Raw genomic sequence first — 5,967 nt, 5'->3', positions numbered from 1 at the left:
CTTTGGTCTTCCTGTTGCCTGGTACCACCCCTCCCCCCCCCAGTCTCTCCTGGTATTCACTTACAGAACAGAGCTTAATCAAGTTTCTTTTCCATTTATAACAAATTCCCTTGCATTCTGTGATAAGAGTGTAAATTGTATGGCTTCAGCTGAGTCTATTTGTTGATCAGAAGAAGTAACTAAGCTGGTCTGCTTACCCAGTTTGCCTGCCTGCTCACTTGCTTACTCTTGGGGGTCACTCTTTCCTACAATATCCCTGATATGCAGACAGCCCACTAGGAATGCACAACCCATGAGACTTCCTTGTCTTTCCAGCAGTCCAGAGTGTATTGAGAAAAATAAAGATGCTTATAGGATTTAATGAGAGTTAGGAGGATAAGGAAAACATGAGAAATGGAGCCAGGCCCTGGAGAAAGAGGGTGATGGTTAGAGCCTGGGGAAAGAGGACAGATAGGGCAATGAGACAGCATTCAGGACAGGAAATTGCTCAGTAGGGTTAGGGTGTGGTCTTGGGGGCACTTGGGATAGACCCTTGGCAGAAGTACCTCTTGCAACTATCAGACAATTACTGAGAGAAGTGCATGATTAACTCCCTTGGCTAATTTACCTTTGTTCATTCACTTAACCAAGATTGGGCACCTGCTGCAGGCCAGGCTTTGTAGAGCCACAAATACACCCATGAACCAAACCAAATCCTGTCCTCCCTGAGCTGCCATTTTCATTCTTTTGTGATGGACCTACAGGATGGCATGTGCTGAACCAAAGTACAGTCTGACCTGTCTATTCCAGCCACTCCAGCCCCAAGGAAAACACCAATATAAAGTCACAAGGAAGGAAAGGATGTCTTTGTCCTTCATCACTAGTGATCTCCTGTTCTAAAAAACTCTCTGAGCAGTTAGAAAGGTGTGTGTGGCAGCCTAGAAGTTAATGATGATGGCTCACAGCCTGCCAGACATGGGGAAGGGGAAACCAGCTCTGCTTTCTCCAGAAAGCAAGGAACAGCCTGCAAGCCCTCATAGGCTAAGTGATTCTAGGCTCCATCTCTGTGAACTAACTCCACACAGAACCCACCAAAGAGCAAATTGTTAGCAACTTCAAAGAAAGCTCGTTCACCACAGCAGCAGGATCTCTATTTACTGTGGCTAAGGAGAGAAGCTTTGAAGCATGGAGAATGACAAAGATAGTGCTCGCATAAAGATAGCTTCCCCAAAGGATGACAAACCTCAATTCCAAGGTTCCCTGACTCATCTCTCAGTAGTCCACATGAACACGGTCCTTTGTTATAACTGTAAGGACCCACGTCAGTGTCATGGTCAACTCCAACATACTACACACACCTCTGCAGTGCCCAATTCAGCTCCCACCAGCTACTATCCTCCTCATTTCAGTGAAAAGGAAGACACCAAGTATTTCAGGGTTGGGGGTATGGTACAAAACACCGGAGCACATATTTTGCAGGCAGGAACTCCAAGCTGGATCCTTGACATGGCAGGATCCCCCATACTAACCGGGAATGAAGCAGCCAACCCTCCACAGCACCTCTAGTTGTGGCCTCCCACAAGAAAGGAGAGAAGGGAAGTATTTCCCCACAGGTCTACAGAGCTGTCAGCTCAAGGCCAGAGCTCCCCAGGTTTTGGTTTTTGTAGGAGCTACATGCCACTTCAATCCAAGTCTGTGTGGGTCGACCTTTGAATGCAGAGCCTTGGGTTACATTGGGGCAGAAACCAGGAATTCATGAGACAGCTGTGGCTACCATTCATTGCCAAGTCACTGCCCTTCCTATGTACCTATTGTGAAGGAGCCCAACTCCTGGGAAGATTTGTGATTCTAGCCCAGCTTGCTCTCCTACATGGAAGGTGAAGTCTGTCTCTACCAACTCTCTCTGGCTGTAAACTCACTCCACTCTATCACTCCGCTGACTTAACACACTTAGGCCTTGAAGTAGAATCTAAAGTTTGGTTCACCTCTGAAAGTTTCTGTCGCCTAGATGCAAAGACCTAGCAAAGTTCTCTGCCAAGATACTCTAGGGTCCCTTTGTATGCACTGCTCATTAGGATCACACAATTAGGTGCCCATGGCTTTCAGTGATTGAGGATCTATCCAACAGAGACTTTGCTCAAAAATTTCTGTGCACCCAGTATGGATCAGCTAACAAACCCACTTTCTTGCAAGCACAATTCTGGGGTGTTCTGGTGGAGAATGGAAAAGGTAGATAGGGTTGCTGACTGCTAACTGGGATTGTATATGCTTCCCACCCAGAGGTAAAGGAGCCTACTGGGAAAGAGTGACTGACCCTTTTCAGGAGATAGAGAGACACTTGGCCGTGTGAGAAGTCCCAGGAAGCAACTGCCCAGTGAAGGAAGCCAGTGTCTCTTAGGAATAACTGAGGCCAGAGCAGACCAGATGCAAAGAGCATGTCCTTGAGGCCCAGACAAGGTGGTGGACTAGAGATACTGCCTGGGAGGTTCTCTAGGACTGGGGGTGGGGTGAAACCTCCTATATCATGGCCACACCTGAAGAGGAGGGACCAATGACAGAGAAGGCAGCACTGTGCCAGAAATGTGTCTATCTCCAAGAACCCACCTTGGGCCTGAGAGAGAAACTCCCAAAAGGTCTGGTGGACAGAATAAGGGGAGAGACATTCCAACCTAACCATCCCTCAGGGCCACTCAAATGGCCAGGTTAGGAATCCCAAGAAGCAACCTCAATCCCCACAGAGGTGCCCTTCGAGGTGAGAGACCCACAACCAACTGTGGGAACATTGGTTTAGTTACAAACAAACCTGACAAATTCATCTGTTGACATTCTTCCTATCCAAAAGTTGCCGTTATCACAAGTGGACTGAGTTGGTCGAAGGTGAGATCCATGAGGAGAGTCTTTCCCAGACCCTGAGAGGGTTCCTGGAGGGGGTCCAGTGATTTGACTCTGGGCACTCAACCCATGGTTCTCTGAGGGCCGCTGTCCTAGACTCTAAGTTCCTGATCCTTAAACTGAGGACAATGGCAAAATCTTCTCAGAGCTGTGGGGCTGAGTGGAAGACACAGAGAGAGTGTGGCTCACTGACTGGCTTTCAGGAAGCTTCACTAGATACAAAGCAACAAGTGGGTTTTCCCACCAGGAAGAAAAACTCACATACCACCAGGAAAGATACCTGAGATTTTTTCATAAGACACAATTATGACACACAGAATTGAAAGCAGCCTAGAAGGGAAAATTACACTCGAGGGTGGGGAAGTGTTCTAACATGTCATTCTGACAGTGCTATTTAGACAACAAATAGTGGGCAGGAAGTGGTTAAACTTCCAGGGGGGAGTAGAAGAGAGGGTGACTCAGGGACAAAATTGTGACCAATAGTGGGGGAGGAGTACCTCACCTAGGAGTCCTTCAGGTTGTCAAAACAAACCTCAAACTTCTCTAAGCATGCAAGACCACTCAGAGGGCAGTCAGAAGCCCCCACTATTATAGCCCACAGCTATTTCAGTAACTACTCAAAAATGCTATTAGAAATTTGCCTTGCCTCCATGCTATCTTTCCAGCCCCTCAAAAATGCTATTAGAAAAGCATCCCCCAAATACTATTTTAAAAGTTTCACATAGCTTACAATGTACTCTAAAGTAGCCTAAGTGTCTCATGATAGAAGGATTGCAAACAGTCTGCAGAGAATACAAATAAAGGCTTATTGTATAAGACTCAAACCTTACATTTTCAAGCTCAAATAACTAGGTCATTTTAACTCTTCACAAAATTTTTCTTTCCTTTACCCTCCAGGACTGGATTGATAGTAGAATGTGCATAAATTCTTGCTTTACCCACTGCTGACACAGATTCAAACCCCTGCACCCAATATGATCTCAAGACCGCTTAGACTGAATCCTGGGCACAACTTGTACAATAGACAGACCAAATGTTATCCAAACAATCTAAATAATACCAATTCCTTTAAAGAGAAGTCTCTCAAATGTTATTTCTGGGTACAGGTGCTCTTCATGGCAGGGGGTAATATAATTCTAAATGCCTAGATGGCATATCCTGTAGTTTGAGCCTGAAAATGATGATTTTGTTTTTGTTTTTGTTTTTTCGGGCCACACCCATTTGATGCTCAGGGGTTACTCCTGGCTAAGCGCACAAAAATTGCCCCTGGCTTGGGGGGACCATATGGGACGCCGGGGGATCGAACTGTAGTCCTTTCCTTGGCTAGCGCTTGCAAGGCAGACGTCTACCTTACCTCTAGCGCCACATCGCCAGTCCCAGAAAATGATGATTTTCAAATTCAGCAAAAGCAGTGTAATATCACCCAGGTAGCAAACCACCTTCCTAAACAGCATCTCATTGGTCTCTTCTGGTAAATTATTAAGGAATAAAATATAGTTTTGAAGATGGTGGGGATCTAAAGATTTGGTGAATTTGATGTCCCTGATAAGTCTTTTTTTGTTTGTTTGTTTTGTTTTGTTTTGGGCCACACCGGTGACACTCAGGGGTTACTCCTGGCTATGCACTCAGAAATTGCTCCTTGCTTGGGGGAGCATATGGGATGCCAGGGGACCGAACTGAGGTTCGTCCTAGATTAGCACATGCAAGGCAAACACCCTACTGCTTGCACCACTGCTCTGGCCCCTAATCAGGCTTTTTGTTTGCAGTTGTCTTAGCTTGTTTCACAGGTTTGGACTTTTACTTTTGGGTTTTTTTACTTTTGTAAGGAAAAGTGCCACACATCTTTGATATTGTATCAGTATCCACTTTTACATGCTGGATTCCACCCATTTGCCATAATGGAAATCCTTGTATCTGCCTTAAAGCATTAGTGGATGAGTCAAGTTCCTTAAATATAATCAAGGACAGTGCCTCATCTCCATGGTCTTTAAAGACTTAGTACCATGTACCAAAACATATATTTTAATTTTGTTGTTCATATTGTTGGTATAACTTGTATCCTTTGGTCTGATATCCATGTTTTGAGTCAAACTGTTCAAACAGACAAAGGCTGAGCAAAGCTTGACTTTTATTTACTTCTTTTTTTTTTTTTTTTTGTCATCATGGATGTAGCTCAGCTAAACACCTGTATTGCATGCATGAAGCCTTGGGTTTAATCCCTGCAACTACTAAAAAGGGAGGGGAGGGGAGAAAGGGGAAGGAAAGGGGAAGGAAGGGAAGGGAAAGGCAAAAGGAAGAGGTTAAAAAAAAAAAGAAATCCTTTTAAAATGTATTTGGAGGCCAGAGATAACTCAACAGGCTGAGCTGAGCTTGTATTTTGCAAGCAGGGGACTGAGCTCTATTCCATGGTCCCCCAAGACTCATAGGGAGAGAGCCCCAAACTCAAAACTTGAATTAGCCCCTGAGCATCATTGGGTGTGGCTCAAGAGCAAATAATGACTATAGTAAAGGTGATTTTGGAAGCCATTTCATCTCTCTTGTAGAGAACAAGGATGCAGTCTCTAGACGTCCAATAGTCACTAGATGACCCAGGACAATAAAAACATGCTCTGATTTATTCTTCTACAAGCAAAAGGAAGTAGAGTTGACTAAGTGAGGTGGGGTCACTGGGCCAGTGAAAGTACAGAGGGAAGGTGACTTATTTAAGACATGGAAAGACTTTTGCTGAAGAACAGAGGCTGCTGTAGTCAGGGCTGAGGGTACTCCTGACTGTCTGTCTGTCTGTCTATCTGTCTGTCTGACTATCAGAGGAGTCACACTTCTCCTGGGCTTTCAATAGAAGCCAGGGCACCAACTGACTTGGATCTGAGTCACCTCTTAGAAGCTGACACACCACCTTGTTCCCCAATTCAAGAATCTGCATTGGCTCACAGAACTAGCTTGCCATCTCCTCTATTGTTAGTTCTGTTTTGTTTGGAGGCCACACCAGTGCTCAGGAGCTACTTTTGTCTCAGCTGGTGCTCAGAGGCCATGTGTTTTGGGGACGGAGCTCTGGGTTACCACATGAAAAACATGTGCTCCAGTCCACTGCAACTG

This window comes from Suncus etruscus, chromosome 12 (genome assembly GCF_024139225.1).
Source record: "Suncus etruscus isolate mSunEtr1 chromosome 12, mSunEtr1.pri.cur, whole genome shotgun sequence".
In the NCBI taxonomy this organism is placed as follows: Eukaryota; Metazoa; Chordata; class Mammalia; order Eulipotyphla; family Soricidae; genus Suncus; species Suncus etruscus.
Note: the sequence above shows the minus strand (reverse complement) of the source record.